The 20532-nt window shown below is 48.4% G+C and overlaps 1 protein-coding gene and 1 pseudogene across 3 annotated transcripts in view; both read right to left on the minus strand.

Moving 5' to 3' along the window:
- The window catches only part of LOC143793496 (uncharacterized), a 606170-nt gene that overhangs the window by 253190 nt on the left and 332448 nt on the right, over positions 1-20532 (minus strand). The window lies entirely within an intron of this gene.
- Positions 1-20532, minus strand: part of LOC143793597 (uncharacterized) — a 55443-nt pseudogene that overhangs the window by 24408 nt on the left and 10503 nt on the right. The window contains exon 4 of the transcript XR_013220164.1: positions 9176-9293. The product of XR_013220164.1 is annotated as an uncharacterized LOC143793597 (transcript). The remainder of the gene's footprint in view (positions 1-9175; positions 9294-20532) is intronic.

Raw genomic sequence — 20532 nt, forward strand, 5'->3', positions numbered from 1 at the left:
GGATCTTGGCGATTCTGACATTGTTTTCTCGTGACATATTGTACTTCATGATAGTGGTAAAATTTCTTCGATATAAGTTGCGTTTATTTGTGAAAAAAACGAATATTTGGCGAAAATTTTGAAAATTTCGCAATTTTCCAACTTTTAATTTTTATGCCCTTAAATCACAGACATATGTCACGCAAAATACTTAATAAGTAACATTTCCCACATGTCTACTTTACATCAGCACAATTTTGGAACCAAAATTTTTTTTTGTGACGGAGTTATAAGGGTTAAAAGTTGACCAGCAATTTCTCATTTTTACAACACCATTTTTTTTTAGGGACCACATCTCATTTGAAGTCATTTTGAGGGGTCTATATGATAGAAAATACCCAAGTGTGACACCATTCTAAAAACTGCACCCCTCAAGGTACTCAAAACCACTTTCAAGAAGTTTATTAACCCTTCAGGTGTTTCACAGGAATTTTTGGAATGTTTAAATAAAAATGAACATTTAACTTTTTTTCACACAAAATTTATTTCAGATCCAATTTGTTTTATTTTACCAAGGGTAACAGGAGAAAATAGACCCCAAAAATTGTTGTGCAATTTGTCCTGAGTACGCTGATACCCCATATGTGGGTGTAAACCATTGTTTGGGCGCAGGGCAGAGCTCGGAAGGGAAGGAGCGCCATTTGACTTTTCAATGCAAAATTGACTGGAATTGAGATGGGACGCCATGTTGCATTTGGAGAGCCCCTGATGTGCCTAAACATTGAAACCCCCCACAAGTGACACCATTTTGGAAAGTAGACCCCCTAAGGAACTTATCTAGATGTGTGGTGAGCACTTTGACCCAACAAGTGCTTCACAGAAGTTTATAATGCAGAGCCGTAAAAATAAAAAATCATATTTTTTCACAAAAATGATCTTTTCGCCCCCAATTTTTTATTTTCCCAAGGGTAAGAGAAGAAATTGGACCCCAAAAATTGTTGTGCAATTTGTCCTGAGTACGCTGATACCCCATATGTGGGTGTAAACCATTGTTTGGGCGCAGGGCAGAGCTCGGAAGGGAAGGAGCGCCATTTGACTTTTCAATGCAAAATTGACTGGAATTGAGATGGGACGTCATGTTGCGTTTGGAGAGCTCCTAATGTGCCTAAACATTGAAACCCCCCACAAGTGACACCATTTTGGAAAGTAGACCCCCTAAGGAACTTATCTAGATGTGTGGTGAGCACTTTGACCCAACAAGTGCTTCACAGAAGTTTATAATGCAGAGCTGTAAAAATAAAAAATCATATTTTTTCACAAAAATGATCTTTTCGCCCCCATTTTTTTATTTCCCCAAGGGTAAGAGAAGAAATTAGAGCACAAAAGTTGTTGTGCAATTTGTCCTGAGTACGACGATACCCCATATGTGGGGGTAAACCACTGTTTGGGCGCATAGCAGAGCTCGGAAGGGAAGGAGCGCTATTTTACTTTTCAATGCAAAATTGACTGGAATTAAGATGGGATGCCATGTTGCGTTTGCAGAGCCCCTGATGTGCCTAAACATTAAAAACCCCCACAAGTGACACCATTTTGGAAAGTAGACCCCCTAAGGAACTTATCTAGATGTGTTTTGAGAGCTTTGAACCCCCAAGTGTTTCACTACAGTTTATAACGCAGAGCCGTGAAAATAAAAATTCTTTTTTTTTTCACAAAAATGATTTTTTAGCCCCCAGTTTTGTATTTTCACAAGGGTATCAGGATAAATTGGACCTCAAAAGTTGTTGTCCAATTTGTCCTGAGTATGCTGATACCCCATATGTGGGGGGGAACCACTGTTTGGGCGCATGACAGAGCTCGGAAGGGAAGGAGCGCCATTTGGAATGCAGACTTAAATGGATTGGTCTGCAGGCGTCACGTTGCATTTGCAGAGCCCCTGATGTACCCAAACAGTACAAACCCCCCACAAGTGACCCCATATTGGAAACTAGACCCCCCAAGGAACTTATCTAGATGTGTTGTGAGAACTTTGAACCCCCAAGTGTTTCACTACAGTTTACAACGCAGAGCCGTGAAAATAAAAATTCTTTTTTTTCCCACAAAACTTATTTTTTGGCCCCCAGTTTTGTATTTTCACAAGGGTAGCAGGAGAAATTGGACCCCAAAAGATGATGTCCAATTTGTCCTGAGTACGCTGATACCCCATATGTTGGGGTAAACCCCTGTTTGGGCACACGGGAGAGCTCGGAAGGGAAGGAGCACTGTTTTCCTTTTTCAACGCAGAATTGGCTGGAATTCAGATCGGATGCCATGTCCCGTTTGGAAAGCCCCTGATGTGCCTAAACAGTGGAAACCCCCCAATTATAACTGAAACCCTAATCCAAACACACCCCTTACCCTAATCCCATCAGTAACCCTAACCACTCCTCTAACCCAGACACACCCAACCCTATTCCCAACCGTAAATGTAATCCAAACCCTAACCCTATCTTTAGCCCCAACCCTAACTGTAGCCCCAACCCTAGCCCCAACCCTAGCCCTAACCCTAGCAATAACCCTAGCCCTAACTCTAGTCCTAACCCTAGCCCTAACCCTAATGGGAAAATGGAAATAAATACATTTTTTAATTTTTTTATTTTTCCCTAACTAAGGGGGTGATGAAGGGGGGGTTTGATTCACTTTTATAGCAAGTTTTTTAGCGGATTTTTATGATTGGCAGCCGTCACACACTGAAAGACGCTTTTCATTGCAAAAAATATTTTTTGCGTTACCACATTTTGAGAGCTGTAATTTTTCCATATTTGAGTCCACAGAGTCATGTGAGATCTTGTTTTTTGCGGGACGAGTTGACGTTTTTATTGGTAACATTTTCGGACACGTGACATTTTTTGATCGCTTTTTATTCCGATTTTTGTGAGGCAGAGTGATCAAAAACCAGCTATTCATGAATTTCTTTTTGGGGAGGCGTCTATACCGTTCCGCGTTTGGTAAAATTGATAAAGCAGTTTTATTCTTCGGGTCAGTACGATTACAGCGATATCTCATTTATATCATTTTTTTTATGTTTTGGCGCTTTTATACGATAAAAACTATTTTATAGAAAAAATAATTATTTTGGTATTGCTTTATTCTCAGGACTATAACTTTTTTATTTTTTTGCTGATGATGCTGTATGGCGGCTCGTTTTTTGCGGGACAAGATGACGTTTTCAGCGGTACCATGGTTATTTATATCAGTCTTTTTGATCGCGTGTTATTCCACTTTTTGTTCGGCGGTATGATAATAAAGCGTTGTTTTTTGCCTCGTTTTTTTTTTTTTTTCTTACGGTGTTTACTGAAGGGGTTAACTAGTGGGCCAGTTTTATAGGTCGGGTCGTTACGGACGCGGCGATACTAAATATGTGTACTTTTATTGTTTTTTTTATTTTATTTAGATAAAGAAATGTATTTATGGGAATAATATTTATTTTTTTTTTTCATTATTTTGGAATATTTTTTATTTATTTTTTTTCACACATTTGGAAAAATTTTTTTTTTACTTTTTTACTTTGCCCCAGGGGGGGACAATACAGATCGGTGATCTGTCAGTTTGCATAGCACTCTGACAGATCACCGATCTGAGAGAAGTGCAGGCTGCTTCACAGTGCCTGCTCTGAGCAGGCTTCTGTGAAGCCACCTCCCTCCCTGCAGGACCCGGATCCGCGGCCATCTTGGATCCGGGTCTGGAGCAGGCAGGGAGGGAGGTAAGACCCTCGCAGCAACGCGATCACATCGCGTTGCTGCGGGGGGCTCAGGGAAGCCCGCAGGGAGCCCCCTCCCTGCGCGATGCTTCCCTGCACCGCCGGCACATCGCGATCATGTTTGATCGCGGTGTGCCGGGGGTTAATGTGCCGGGGGCGGTCCGTGACCGCTCCTGGCACATAGTGCCGGATGTCAGCTGCGATATGCAGCTGACACCCGGCCGCGATCGGCCGCGCTCCCCCCGTGAGCGCCGCCGATCGCGCTGGACGTACTATCCCGTCGGCGGTCATACGGGCCCACCCCACCTCGACGGGATAGTACGTCCGATGTCAGGAAGGGGTTAAGCTCTGGTCCACCTTAGGATCCATATCTATATGTGAATATCGCTATTCACAAGTACACATGGTATGTATTTCCACCACTCCTACGGGTATCTTCACTATATACCTTACCACTTCTCCCATGTGCATTATCTGTTCCCCCACAGATACTACCCTAACTCTTGAAGAGGATACATATATATAAATTTTCTCAACCACATTTGCTAGCCTGGATATTTGGGTCAGTACTATTATTGATCAATCGGACTACTTAGTCCAGATATATAATCCCCATTGTTTTTTCTTATACATGTTTCTACATATCATATATCTATTTCATAGATATATTCCATCACCCAGACGAGGAGCAGGACGGTTCAGCACACCGCCTCCCGCCACCGTATCCTCATCTATACTGATACATGGGTTAGTCTTATATCTATTATCTGGTCATGGCCTTTCACAAACTACGCCTGGCTAAACATGACATATTTTTTACTTTAGGATCCATGTGTAGGACCTTATTCTGACCTTAAGCCACACACAAATAGTGTTTCTAAGGGACCAAGGTATGACTTCTTCCTGATTTTCTCTCTACTACCCCCATTCCCTTTCCCATCCATCACTGTATATGCACAGTATACACTAGTCTCCTCATTCTTTTGATTTTTATTGTTTTTCTGTTTTTTCTGTTGTTCATATTATTGTACATATTGATTGTTTGCTCTTTATTTGATGTTACTGCAGTACACTGAAGAAGGTCAATGTCTTTGACGGAAACGTTTGTTGTACAAGTGGCTGCCATTAAAATTTCATATCATTGCAAGTTGAGTGCCAAAGTTTATTTCATATAGCTTCTGGTTTGGGAACCTTCTTTGTGCACCACTACAGCTGTGCCACGTTATACTACACCGCATGCATGCACACAGACACACGCAAAAATGGCAGGACTCACACTGGCAGGCAGGCCTCTGGCTGGACGCTGGCTGGCAGGCCTCAGGCTGGACGCTGGCTGGCAGGCCTCAGGCTGGACGCTGGCTGGCAGGCCTCTGGCTGGACGCTGGCTGGCAGGCCTCTGACTGGACGCTGGCTGGCAGGCCTCTGACTGGACGCTGGCTGGCAGGCCTCAGGCTGGACGCTGGCTGGCAGGCCTCTGGCTGGCAGGCCTCTGGCTGGCAGGCCTCTGACTGGACGCTGGCTGGCCTCTGGCTGGACGCTGGCTGGCAGGCCTCTGGCTGGACGCTGGCTGGCAGGCCTCTGGCTGGACGCTGGCTGGCAGGCATCTGGCTGGACGCTGGCTGGCAGGCCTCTGGCTGGACGCTGGCTGGCAGGCCTCTGGCTGGACGCTGGCTGGCAGGCCTCTGGCTGGACGCTGGCTGGCTTCTGGCTGATGTCTTGCTAGTTGTCAGGCAGGAGTCTTACTGGCACATTTGGGGGTGAAGCCACAGGTCAGGTTTATATACACGCACGCACACAGATGCACGCACGTGCACACAGACGCACGCACACACACAGACGCACGCACACACACACACAGACGCACGCAAAAATCGCAGGACTCACACTGGCAGGCAGGCCTCTGGCTGGACGCTAGCTGGCTTCTGGCTGGTGTCTTGCTAGTTGTCAGGCAGGAGTTTTGCTGGCACATTTAGGGGTGAAGCCACAGGCCAGGTTTATATAGATTTGTGCTGTCTGGCCAATTGGCTACTAAATCCTGATTTGGAGCATGCTCAGTGTAAAAAGATGTATTCCACAGCTGTATTGCATCACACGATGTGCCACGACGGATCCTGCGTCCATAGGCTTCCATTCTATCCAACGACATATGCCGCAGGATGCGTCGTCGCACGATTTTCCAGCACAGACATTGTACGTTTTTTCCAGACGACGTGTCGCCAAATTCCGACGGATTCAGTGCACGACGGATGAAACATGTGGCCATCCGTCACTAATAAAAGTCTATGGGAAAAAGACGTATCCTGCGGGCGAATTTGCAAGATGCGTTTTTTTCACAAAACGACGCATTGTGACAGGAGATGAAAGATGGAAGTGTGAAAAAGGCCTAAGGCGCTGAGTAATGATATGCACTGATCTGTTAGTTATTTACATTCTTGGAGCTTTCAGACAAAAGGTACCTTCACACGAAACGACATCGCTAGCGATCCGTGACGTTGCAGCGTCCTGGCTAGCGATATCGTTTCGTTTGACACGCAGCAGCGATCAGGATCCTGCTGTGATGTCGCTGGTCGCTGAATAAAGTCCAGAACTTTATTTGGTCGTCCGATCGCTGTGTATCGTTGTGTTTGAAAGCAAAAGCAACGATACCAGCGATGTTTTACACTGGTAACCAGGGTAAACATCGGGTTACCAAGCGCAGGGCCGCGCTTAGTAACCCGATGTTTACCCTGGTTACCAGCGTAAAAGTAAAAAAAACAAACAGCACATACTTACATGCGTCCCCCAGCGTCTGCTTCCTGACACTAAGGCTACGTTCACACTAGCGTTGTGCGCCGCTGCGTCGGCGACGCAACGCACAACGCACGCAAAAACGCGTCAAAACGCACGCAAAAACGCTGCGTTTTGCGACGCATGCGTCGGTTTTTGCCGAAAATCGGACGCAAGAAAAATGCAACTTGTTGCGTTTTCTTGGTCCGACGCTTGCGGCAAAAAAGACGCATGTGTTGCACAACGCAACAAAAAAAACGCATGCGTCCCCCATGTTAAGTATAGGGGCGCATGACGCATGCGTCGCCGCTGCGTCGCCGACGCAAACCCGACGCACATTAGCTTAACGCTAATGTGAACGTAGCCTTACTGAGCGCCGGCCCTAAAAGTGAAACTGAAAGCACAGCGGTGACGTCGCCGCTGTGGTGTTAGGGCCGGAGCTCAGTCAGTGTCAGGAAGCAGACGCTGGGGGACGCATGTAAGTATGTGCTGTTTGTGTTTTTTACTTTTACGCTGGTAACCAGGGTAAACATCGGGTTACTAAGCGCGGCCCTGCGCTTAGCAACCCGATGTTTACCCTGGTTACCCGGGGACCTCGGCATCGTTGGTCGCTGGAGAGCGGTCTGTGTGACAGCTCTCCAGCGATCAAACAGCGACGCTGCAGCGATCGGCATCGTTGTCGCTATCGCTGCAGCGTCGCTTCGTGTGAAGGTACCTAAAGGCATTCCAAGCCCAAAGGGAGGAGGGAATGAGTGGCTTTACAGGGTTGTTAGTCTGCAGTTTAAAAGTCACACCCTGTTCACACAGTAGTATCCAGTTACACAGTGTCTCTTCCCTAGGCTTTGTCTTTGGATGATCGAATGAGGAGGGGGGGATAGAAAGGGGGCTCACAGATGCACTTGTGCCTGTGACATGGTACTCTCTAGAACTAAACTCACAATATGACATTTTTGGAATTATCGTGACAATGGTGTTCTCAAGTTTAAAGCTGTAGTGGATGGTGAGATATGGAGCATCAAAGTCAAAACATATCTACCCTTTTGCTCTTCAGTGTAAGCTCATGGGGGTGTAGATCACTTTTGAGACATTTTTTTTTGGTTAGGAAGTAAGAAGGGTTAAAAGTTTATCTGTAATTTCTCATTTTCCCACAAAATTAGTAAAGACTGTGATCAGCAAAACTGATCAGAGCAATGCGGAGGCGGGAAGCGCACACATAAGTGTCAAAAAGAAAAAGTGCAAAAAAATCTGAGCATGAATGCTCAGTGCAAAATATAACAGGGGTTGGGGGTATGGGATAGGCACATGAAAAAAAGCACTAAAAAAAATGTGACAAAATTGAAACAGGGAGGTGGGGAAATAAGGACCGGAGAGTGGGGGGATTAGATTTGGGTGCGGACCTGGTACAGGGATTGGGAACTGCTGCTGTGATCACAGATCAGTCACCCAGCACAACAGTCAGAAGAGATCGCAGGAGGATGGCAGCCACTGGCCACCAGTTATTTCTCTCTCGCAGGTACACAGGGGCTACACAACCGCTCTGCACACCAGATCTGAGGGAAATATAGCGTGCAGAACAATCATCATTACGTTGAATTAACCCTTTTAGCGCCGATTGTTCAGTAACTATTGACTAGCAAATCGGCGAAATAAGGGTTAATAATCAGAGGTGATGCTGAGATTGCTCCATCTATTTTCACTGCACTGATTGGTGCCATCTCAGACATTACCAGTCATAGCTTGCCACATTAGATTTTTGTTTGCAACTTTATTGCCAAGAAGCTGTGATTGGCTGCTCAGAGTTGGCCAGCCAATCACAGCGGTCCTTGATTACGTAGATTGGGCAGGACGCGGTACAGCCCCCCAAGCTGATGTACAGGGATGGTCTGCGGTCAGAGACAGTAGCCTTCTTTACTCTGTCACTGCACGATTTACTGTGGTGACCGGAACAAGATGCATCGCACATGTACAGCGCATGTTGTAGAGGAATAAAGGAAGACGTACACTGATTATCATCATCCTTGGGCGTCCCGATGTCCCTGCAGGGCCAACACCTGCGTCACCATCCCACTTATATCGTTCTGATCAGACCCCATAAAGAGGAACAGCGGACCCTCTGACATTATGTGATCGTTGAGCTCTTGAGGCTAGAACACCCCGTCCTGTGCATTCTGATCTCATGTGATAAGGCTCTTTAACCCCTTCCCGATATCTGGTGTTCATGCATGGGGGATGGAAGGTGAAATGTGGAGCGAGCTCAGATTGCTGCCATTTAACCATTTCACTGCTGCTGACAGCCTGATAGTGCTATGTAACTGGTTGGGTGTCCTAATCTGCTGCCAGTCACTTTATAGCAGGATCCAACAGCAGGTTGCAATGACGGCCGGGGGCCTGTAGAAGACACATGTCCCTGCTGTCAAAGTTTTCCAACGAAACCCGGTATTTATAGGCCGCAGGTTCAAGTCCCCATTATTTTTACATGAGGACAAAGACTCAAGACTGATGAAGACGTGACGACAGCGGAGAAACTGCGACTCACAGATCAGAAGAAAATAATCAGGAAAATGTAAGTGATTGTGAGATGGAAAAAATGTAGAGAAAACCAGAGCAAGTCTGGAGAAACATCATCTATTATAGGACGACGCCGGAGAGACGTCATCACATCCACCGGAGCCAACAAGGAGCCTCGCTTCTCACCTCGTGGTGTAAGAGGCCGGAGCTCCTCCATCATCACGTCCTGGTACCGATGCTGGTGTCCTTCTAGATACTCCCACTCCTCCATGGAGAGATAGACAGCGACGTCCTGACACCTTATAGGAACCTGACAACAACCACACCGTCATCACCCAGAATCCTCCAGTGCTGTATAATGTCCCAGCAGTCACCTCTCCGCTCATCACCCAGAATCCTCCAGTATTACCCTGTATAATGTCCTAGCAGTCACCTCTCCGCTCATCACCCAGAATCCTCCAGTCCTGTATAATGTCCCAGCAGTCACCTCTCTGCTCATCACCAATAATCCTCCAGTGCTGTATAATGTCCCAGCAGTCACCTCTCCGCTCATCACCCAGAATCCTCCAGTGCCATTCTGTATAATGTCCCAGCAGTCACCTCTCCGCTCATCACCCAGAATCCTCCAGTCCTGTATAATGTCCCAGCAGTCACCTCTCCGCTCATCACCCAGAATCCCCCAGTGCTGTATAATGTTCCAGCAGTCACCTCGCCGCTCATCACCCAGAATCCTCCAGTGCTGTATAATGTCCCAGCAGTCACCTCTCCGCTCATCACCCAGAATCCTCCAGTGCTGTAAAATGTCCCAGCAGTCACCTCTCCGCTCATCACCCAGAATCCCCCAGTGCTGTATAATGTCCGAGCAGTCACCTCTCCGCTCATCACCCAGAATCCTCCAGTGCTGTAAAATGTCCCAGCAGTCACCTCTCCGCTCATCACCCAGAATCCTCCAGTCCTGTATAATGTCCGAGCAGTCACCTCTCCGCTCATCACCCAGAATCCTCCAGTGCTGTATAATGTCCCAGCAGTCACCTCTCCGCTCATCACCCAGAATCCTCCATTGCTGTATAATCTCCCAGCAGTCACCTCTCCGCTCATCACCCAGAATCCTCCAGTGCTGTATAATGTTCCAGCAGTCACCTCGCCGCTCATCACCCAGAATCCTCCAGTCCTGTATAATGTCCCAGCAGTCACCTCTCCGCTCATCACCCAGAATCCTCCAGTCCTGTATAATGTCCCAGCAGTCACCTCTCCGCCCATCACCCAGAATCCTCCAGTCCTGTATAATGTCCCAGCAGTCACCTCTCCGCTCATCACCCAGAATCCTCCAGTGCTGTATAATGTCCCAGCAGTCACCTCTCCGCTCAGCAGCTCAATCATCTTGTTGCTGAGCTCCAGGATCTTCTTGTTCCTCTCATGTAGCAGGGAGTGCGGGGGAGGCTCTGTGATGGGGCCCGGGCTCCGCCCTCCTGACTCCTGGAGATGGATGATGGGAGTCACACCGTCCCCCGGTGTCTTCCTCACTATTGTGTAATCCTGTGTGTGGAGAGACACTTAGGGAGAAGAATTCCTTCCCGACTCTAGATCTGACAATCAGTAGAAATCCCGGGATCAATAACCATCTCCAGTAATCTGGGGCCATAACCGGGAATATTATTCCCCTCCGGACAGACATCCCGGCCCCTCTACAGCTCTTATAGGGAATCCCCATGACAACTCCTCCGGGCAGAGAGCTCCACACAATCACTGCTCTTACAGGAAAGAATCCTTCTCTCTATTCTGGATTTCCTCCTCCCGATGTCGGACTTGTCACAGAACACAATAAAGCTGATAGAAATGTAGAGGAGTTACCTCTCCGCTCAGCAGGGAGACGATCTCCAGGGCCAAGTGGAATAATCTTCTGGTGGTCTCATCCCTGTCCTCGTCCATCCTCGGGGTCACTCAGGAGGAGGAGGGATGAGCACTGGATCAGCTGGAGGGATCTCGTCCTGCCGGCGTCTTCATGATGAAGGAGAAGATGGAAATCACAGGGGACGAGAGAACGACAATCACTAAATTCTGCCAAATATCAACATTTATCAGGAGGAATCTGGAGGAAAAGCCACAAAACTCCACCGCGGCCTCCTCCGCCGATCTGACCGCTCATTATCAGCCTCGTAGGAGGAGGACGGTCACCGTGGTAACTAAACCGCCAGCGGGGGCCGTGAGATGAGGAGCAGACGCTGCACATCCCCATACAATGCTGCCTGTCCCCAACACTGAGGAGCCGCAGTCACATGGAGCAGGAGCCTCCACAGGAACAGCTCTGTCATGGTTCCCAATGGCAGGGACTCAGGCAAAAACGGACTAGCTCTAGGAATGATGGAATCTCAGATGACCGCGACGCTGAACCTAACACGCAACTAATAAGAGCCAGGGGGCGTGCCTACGTTTTATCCCTAGACACCTCGCACCAGCCGGAGATCTAGCTACTCCTAGTAGAGGAATACACAGACCTGACTTGCCTCCAGGGAAACCCCAAAAGTGATAGTAGCCCCCCACATATAATAACGGTTAGGTAAGAGGAAAACACGTACGCAGTATGAATATAGATTCAGCAAAGAGAGGCCCTCTGACGAGATAGCAGAAAATACAAAAGAGGACTTCGCGGTCACCTCAAAACCCTAAACAGCCATCCTGAAAGTACTTTAACTCCGTTATCAACTCATGACACCGGAGTAGTAATTTCAGATCACTAGAGCTTCCAGCAGCAAGGGAAATATAAATGCGTGCTGGACAAAACAAACACAAAAATACCAAAGATCCAACTTAGCTGAATTGCAGACTTGGAGCAGGTAGCAAGCAACAGAGGGGCTCTGGTAACATTGATTGCCGGCACTAGAATGACTGAGAAGCCAGACTAAATAGGAAACTCCCAGTTTCCTGATGGGAACAGGCGCAAGACAAAAGTCAGCCAGTACCACCAGTAACCACCAGAGGGAGCCCCAAAACAGAATTCACAACAGTACCCCCCCCTTAAGGAGGGGGCACCGAACCCTCATGAGAACCACCAGGGCGATCTGGATGCGCCCTATGAAAGGCGCGAACCAAATCAGAGGCATGAACATCGGAGGCAGTCACCCAAGAATTATCCTCCTGACCGTATCCCTTCCATTTAACCAAATATTGAAGTCTCCGTCTGGAAACGCGAGAGTCCAAAATCTTCCCCACAACATACTCCAACTCACCCTCCACCAGCACAGGAGCAGGAAGCTCAACAGAAGGAACAACCGGTACCTCGTACCTCCGCAACAACGACCGATGGAAGACATTATGAATGGTGAAAGATGCTGGTAGGTCCAAACGAAAAGATACAGGATTAAGAATCTCCAAAATCTTATAAGGACCTATGAACCGAGGTTTAAACTTAGGAGAAGAGACCTTCATAGGGACAAAACGAGAAGATAACCACACCAAGTCCCCAACGCGGAGATGCTGACCCACACGACGATGACGATTAGCAAACTGCTGAGTCTTCTCCTGAGACAACTTCAAATTGTCCACCACATGACTCCATATCCGGTGCAGTCTATCCACCACCGTGTCCACTCCAGGGCAATCCGAAGATTCCACCTGGCCAGATGAAAAACGAGGGTGAAACCCTGAATTGCAAAAGAAAGGAGAAACCAGAGTGGCAGAACTGGCCCGATTATTGAGGGCAAACTCTGCCAACGGCAAAAAGGCGACCCAATCATCCTGATCAGCAGACACAAAACACCTCAAATAAGTCTCCAAGGTCTGATTAGTTCGCTCCGTCTGGCCATTAGTCTGAGGATGGAATGCAGACGAAAAAGACAAATCAATGCCCATCCTGGCACAGAACGCTCGCCAGAACCTAGACACAAATTGAGACCCCCTGTCAGAAACGATGTTTTCCGGGATACCATGTAAACGAACCACATTCTGAAAAAATAAAGGAACCAACTCAGATGAAGAAGGCAATTTGGGCAAGGGTACCAAATGAACCATCTTAGAAAAACGGTCACACACCACCCAAATGACGGACATTTTCTGAGAAACCGGGAGGTCCGAGATAAAGTCCATAGAGATGTGCGTCCACGGCCTTTTCGGAATAGGCAAGGACAACAACAATCCACTAGCCCGAGAACAGCAAGGCTTTGCCCGAGCACAAACATCACAAGACTGTACAAAGGCACGCACATCCCGAGACAGGGAAGGCCACCAGAAGGACCTGGCCACCAAATCTCTGGTACCAAAAATTCCAGGGTGACCTGCCAACACAGAAGAATGAACCTCCGAGATGACTCTACTGGTCCACTCATCTGGAACAAACAGTCTCCCAGGCGGACAACGATCAGGCCTATCAGTCTGAAACTCCTGCAAAGCACGTCGCAAGTCTGGGGAGACAGCAGACAAAATCACCCCATCCTTAAGGATACCCGTAGGCTCAGAATCACCAGAGGAGTCAGGCTCAAAACTCCTAGAAAGGGCATCTGCCTTCACATTTTTCAAACCCGGCAAGTATGAAACCACAAAATTAAACCGGGAGAAAAACAACGACCAGCGCGCCTGTCTAGGATTCAGACGCCTGGCAGACTCAAGGTAAATCAGATTCTTGTGATCAGTCAAGACCACCACCTGATGTCTAGCACCCTCAAGCCAATGACGCCACTCCTCAAATGCCCACTTCATAGCCAAGAGCTCCCGATTACCGACATCATAATTTCGCTCGGCGGGCGAAAACTTTCGAGAGAAGAATGCACATGGTCTCATCACTGAGCAATCGGGACTTCTCTGCGACAAAACCGCCCCCGCTCTAATCTCGGAAGCATCAACCTCGACCTGAAAAGGGAGCGAAACATCAGGCTGGCGCAACACAGGGGCGGAAGAAAAGCGGCGCTTAAGCTCCCGAAAGGCCTCCACAGCCGCAGAGGACCAATTGGCAACATCAGCACCCTTCTTAGTCAAATCAGTCAGAGGTTTAGCAACACTTGAAAACCCAGTTATAAATCGACGATAGAAATTAGCAAAGCCCAAGAACTTCTGAAGGCTCTTCAGGGAAGTAGGCTGCGTCCAATCACAAATAGCCCGAACCTTGACAGGATCCATCTCAACAGAAGAAGGGGAAAAAATATACCCCAAAAAGGAGATCTTCTGAACCCCAAAAATACACTTTGAACCCTTTACAAACAAAGAATTGGCCCGCAAAACCTGAAAAACCTTCCTAACCTGTTGAACATGCGACTCCCAGTCATCCGAAAAAATCAAAATATCATCCAAATACACAATCATAAATTTATCCAGGTATTTACGGAAAATATCGTGCATAAAGGACTGAAAGACTGAAGGAGCATTAGAAAGACCAAAAGGCATTACCAAATACTCAAAATGGCCCTCGGGCGTATTAAATGCAGTTTTCCACTCATCTCCCTGCTTAATCCGCACCAAATTATACGCACCCCGAAGATCAATCTTAGAGAACCACTTTGCCCCTTTAATACGAGCAAATAAATCAGTCAATAGTGGCAAAGGATACTGGTATTTGACTGTAATCTTATTCAACAGGCGATAATCAATACAGGGCCTCAGGGAGCCATCTTTTTTACCCACGAAAAAAAAAACCTGCTCCTAAAGGGGATGAGGATGGACGGATATGTCCCTTTTCCAAGGACTCCTTAATATACTCTCGCATAGCAGCATGCTCAGGCACAGACAGATTGAACAAACGACCCTAGGGAAACTTGCTGCCAGGAATCAAGTCTATAGCACAATCACAATCCCTGTGAGGGGGGAGAGAACTAAGTTTAGGCTCCTCAAAAACATCAGAATAGTCAGACAAAAATGCCAGAATTTCAGAGGGAGTAGATGAAGCAATGGAAACCGAAGGTACTTCCCCATGAGCCCCCTGACATCCCCAGCTTAACACAGACATTGTTTTCCAGTCAAGGACTGGATTATGAGTTTGCAACCATGGCAATCCAAGCACTAAGACATCATGCAAGTTATGCAACACAAGGAAGCGAATCACCTCCCGATGGTCAGGAGTCATACACATAGTCACTTGTGTCCAGTATTGTGGTTTATTCCTAGCCAATGGTGTGGAATCGATACCCTTCAGAAGGATAGGAACTTCCAAAGGCTCTAGGCTAAACCCACAGCGTCTGGCAAAGGACAAATCCATAAGACTCAAGGAAGCGCCAGAATCCACATAGGCATCCACAGTAATAGATGATAATGAACAGATCAAAGTTACAGACAAAATAAACTTAGACTGTAAAGTGCCAATTGCAAAAGACTTATCAACCTTTTTTGTGCGTTTAGAGCATGCTGATATAACATGAGCAGAATCACCACAGTAGAAGCACAACCCATTTTTACGCCTATAATTCTGCCGTTCACTTCTGGACAGAATTCTATCACATTGCATAATCTCCGATGTCTGCTCAGAAGACACCGCCAAATGGTGCACAGGTTTGCGCTCCCGTAAACGCCGATCAATCTGAATAGCCATAGTCATGGATTCATTCAGACTTGTGGGTGTAGGAAACCCCATCATGACATCTTTAACGGCGTCAGAGAGACCTGCTCTGAAATTCGCCGCCAGGGCGCACTCATTCCACTGAGTAAGCACAGACCATTTTCGAAATTTTTGACAATATATTTCAGCTTCATCATGCCCTTGAGAGAGGGCTATCAAGGCTTTTTCAGCCTGAATCTCCAAATTAGGTTCCTCATAGAGCAACCCCAGTGCCAGAAAAAACGCATCCACATTGAGCAGCGCAGGATCCCCGGGTGCCAATGCAAATGCCCAATTCTGGGGGTCACCCCGCAACAAGGAAATCACAATTTTAACCTGCTGAGCGGAGTCTCCAGCGGAGCGAGATCTCAGAGAAAGATACAATTTACAATTGTGCTTAAAATTCAAAAAACGAGATCTATCTCCAGAAAAGAACTCAGGTATAGGAATCTTGGGTTCTGACATAGGAGCATGTATAACATAGTCTTGGATATTTTGAACCCTAGAAGCAAGAGTATTCAGGTTTGTAGCTAAACTCTGGATATCCATTTCTCAACAGCTGAGATCTGAGCCATTCAGGGGTTAAGAGGAGAGAAAAAAGCAGCAGACTGCAATTATGGCTAGACAGAACTTCTGAGTAAAAAAAAAAAAAAAGTGTCAGAAACCTTTTTTTTTTTTCTATCTTCAGCCAATACCTTTAATACATTCGGGCCGGCAATACTGTCATGGTTCCCAATGGCAGGGACTCAGGCAAAAACGGACTAGCTCTAGGAATGATGGAATCTCAGATGACCTCGACGCTGAACCTAACATGCAACTAATAGTAGCCAGGGGGCGTGCCTACGTTTTATCCCTAGACACCTCGCACCAGCCGGAGATCTAGCTACTCCTAGTAGAGGAATACACAGACCTGACTTGCCTCCAGGGAAACCCCAAAAGTGATAGTAGCCCCCCACATATAATAACGGTTAGGTAAGAGGAAAACACGTACGCAGTATGAATATAGATTCAGCAAAGAGAGGCCCTCTGACGAGATAGCAGAAAATACAAAAGAGGACTTCGCGGTCACCTCAAAACCCTAAACAGCCATCCTGAAAGTACTTTAACTCCGTTATCAACTCATGACACCGGAGTAGTAATTTCAGATCACTAGAGCTTCCAGCAGCAAGGGAAATATAAATGCGTGCTGGACAAAACAAACACAAAAATACCAAAGATCCAACTTAGCTGAATTGCAGACTTGGAGCAGGTAGCAAGCAACAGAGGGGCTCTGGTAACATTGATTGCCGGCACTAGAATGACTGAGAAGCCAGACTAAATAGGAAACTCCCAGTTTCCTGATGGGAACAGGTGCAAGACAAAAGTCAGCCAGTACCACCAGTAACCACCAGAGGGAGCCCAAAAACAGAATTCACAACACAGCTCTGATCTCACCCCACACTCTCCTCTCACAGATTTACCACAAGCACCAAAACTCCACCAAACCCTCCTGTAATCTCACCGGAATGGCGGGAAATCTGCTGCTGGCTGACACCAGAGAACACGAGCTGCACACAACCAAGACGGAGCTGCTGCACTGAGAGCTGAAGGACCTGTGGTGACGTCACTGTCATGTGATCTGGGGACGGGCCTCAAGAGAGAACTGAAGAAATTCTGATTCCGGCAGCTCCGGTGTAGACGGCTCAGCGGTGACGGGAGGAGAAGGGAGGAGATTCCGGCAGCTCCGGTGTAGATGGCTCAGCTGTGACAGGAGGAGAATGGAGGAGATTCCGGCAGCTCCGGTGTAGACGGCTCAGCTGTGACAGGAGGAGAATGGAGGAGATTCCGGCAGCTCCGGTGTAGACGGCTCAGCGGTGACAGGAGGAGAATGGAGGAGATTCCGGCAGCTCCGGTGTAGACGGCTCAGCGGTGACAGGAGGAGAATGGAGGAGATTCCGGCAGCTCCGGTGTAGATGGCTCAGCTGTGACAGGAGGAGAATGGAGGAGATTTCGGCAGCTCCGGTGTAGACGGCTCAGCGGTGACGGGAGGAGAAGGGAGGAGAATGGAGGAGATTCCGGCAGCTCCGGTGTAGACGGCTCAGCTGTGACAGGAGGAGAATGGAGGAGATTCCGGCAGCTCCGGTGTAGACGGCTCAGCGGTGACAGGAGGAGAATAGAGGAGATTCCGGCAGCTCCGGTGTAGACGGCTCAGCGGTGACAGGAGGAGAATGGAGGAGATTTCGGCAGCTCCGGTGTAGATGGCTCAGCGGTGATGGGAGGAGAATGGAGGAGATTCCGGCAGCTCCGGTGTAGACAGCTCAGCCGTGACGCAGGTAAGATGGCGCGGACGTGTGCATTCCAGGTGATAGACCGCAGGATAACACGCCCCACTCTTGATAGACATGTTGCAGCTGTGACGCCGCTCCCGTAAGTCTGGACAACCTCCTGCATTTCTAAAATAGGGCCAGATATGGAGTGGTTGACGCCACTCCCCGGAGTCATGTGAGGCATGGCGCACCCCTATTTAAACAAACCCTGAATGCGGGGTCAGATCACACCATCCATATACATGGGGCCAGTGACACTAATGGTCACACCTTGAAAGATGATCCCTACCACTGCAGGGACCTGTGATTTCTTCTGTCCCACTTATTCTAGTTGTAACTCCCCTGATGATTCTCTTCCATTCTGGAGGAAACACATAGGGAGATCTATTTCATACATCAGTGCTGGGTATCCCATAGTAGTGTTAAGTTTCCCGGGTGTAACTACTGGCGGGAGGCTACTCGCTGGAGCCCAGAGCAGAACAGCAGAGAAATCACCGGGTAGCAAACAGGACCTGAACCATGTGACCGAGGGGGAGTGGCCAGGGGCAGAGCCAGGCATCGGGGTGTAAAGAGGCGAACGGCGCCGGAGAGTAGTTAAAATTGCCAGAGGCGAACGGCGCCGGAGTAGTTAAAATTGCAGAGGTCCATTAACAGGTGATAAGCGAGGTACTGGAGGGTGAGACAGAGGGTGATCCCTCCCAGATCCAAAAGGAGGCTACAACAGTTAACCCAGAGAGGGCAGGGCATTAACCCTGTCTAAACCATGACAAGCAGTGTACATTTGGGTACTGTCCATGTGATACTGATACCCCAGTACTGAGCCGCTGCTGCCGTATTTGTCCCTATTACAGCACCTGATACCCCAATACTGAGCCGCTGCTGCCGTATGTGACGCTATTACTAAACCTGATACCCCAATACTGACCTGCTGCTGCCGTATGTGTCCCTATTACTGCACCTGATACCCCAATAATGAGCCGCTTCTGCCGTATGTGACCCTATTACTGCACCTGATACCCCAATACTGAGCCGCTGCTGCCGTATGTGTCCCTATTCGGCTAGTTTCACACTAGCGTTTTGAGGAGCTGCGGACTTCCTCCGTGAAGCCCCGCCCTCGGCCGCTAGCTCCGCCTACTTCTACATGCGGCCGGCGTACCTATCTTTAACATTAGGTACGCAGGTCGTGCGGCTGTATGCGGATGCTTCCTCATGCGTCGTTTTGACGATGCGGACAAAAAAAATTTGCTACAAGCTGCGTTCTACGCTGGTCGCCACATCGTCAAAACGACACATGCGAAACCATCCGCATACAGCGGCACGACCTGCGTACCTAATGTTAAAGATAGGTACACAGGCCGCATGCAGAATTAGGCGGAGCTAGCGGCGGAGGTGTGGCCCAGGGTGGGGCTTCATGGAGGAAGTCCGCAGCTCCTCAAAACGCTAGTGTGAAACTAGCCTTACTGCACCTGATACCCCAATACTGAGTCTCTGCTGCCGTATGTGTCCCTATTACTGCCCCCGATACCCCAATACTGAGCCGCCGCTGTCGTATGTGTCCCTATGACTGCACCCGATACCCCAATACTGAGCGCTGCTGCCGTATGTGTCCCTATTACTACACCGGATACCCCAATACTGAGCCGCTGCTGCCATATGTGCCCCTATTACTGCACCCAATACCCCAATACTGAGCCGCTGCTGCCGTATGTGTCCCTATTACTGCACCCGATACCCCAATACTGAGCCGCTGCTGCCGTATGTGTCCCTATTACTGCACCTGATACCCGAATACTGAGCCGCTGCTGCCATGTGTCCCTATTACTGCCCCTGATACCCAAATACTGAGCCGCTGCTGCCGTATGTGTCCCTATTACTGCACCTGATACCCCAATACTGAGCCGCTGCTGCCATGTGTCCCTATTACTGCCCCTGATACCCCAATACTGAGCCCCTGCTGCCATATGTGACCCTATTACTGCCCCTAATACCTCAATACTGAGCCGCTGCTGCCGTATGTGTCCCTATTACTGCCCCTGATACGGCAGCAGCGGCTCAGTATTGGGGTATCAGGGGCAGTAATAGGGGCACATACGGCAGCAGCGGCTCAGTATTGGGGTATGTGCCCCTATTACTGCACCAGATACCCCAATACTGAGCCACTGCTGCCGTATGTGTCCCTATTACTGCACCTGATATCCCAATACTGAGCCGCTGCTGCTGTATGTGTCCCTATTACTGCCCCTGATACCCCAATACTGAGCCGCTGCTGCCGTATGTGTCCCTATTACTGCACCTGATACCCCAATACTGAGCCGCTGCTGCCGTATGTGTCCATATTACTGCACCTGATACCCCAATACTGAGCCGCTGCTGCCATATGTGTCCCTATTACTGCCCCTGATACCCCAATAGTAAGCCACTGCTGCCATATGTGTCCCTATTACTGCACCTGATACCCCAATACTCAGTCGCTGCTGCCGTATGTGTCCCTATTACTGCCCCTGATACCCCAATACTAATCCGCTGCTGCCGTATGTGTCCCTATTACTGCCCCTAATACCTCAATACTGAGCCGCTGCTGCCGTATGTGTCCCTATTACTGCACCTGAGTACTACCCATACAGTATACCGACTCCTTAGTAGCCCCCAAACTGTATGATGCCCCCTAGATAGCCTCCATATACAGTAGCATAATACACCAAATAGTCCACAATATAGTT

Source organism: Ranitomeya variabilis, chromosome 1 (assembly GCF_051348905.1).
Source record: "Ranitomeya variabilis isolate aRanVar5 chromosome 1, aRanVar5.hap1, whole genome shotgun sequence".
Lineage (NCBI taxonomy): Eukaryota > Metazoa > Chordata > Amphibia > Anura > Dendrobatidae > Ranitomeya > Ranitomeya variabilis.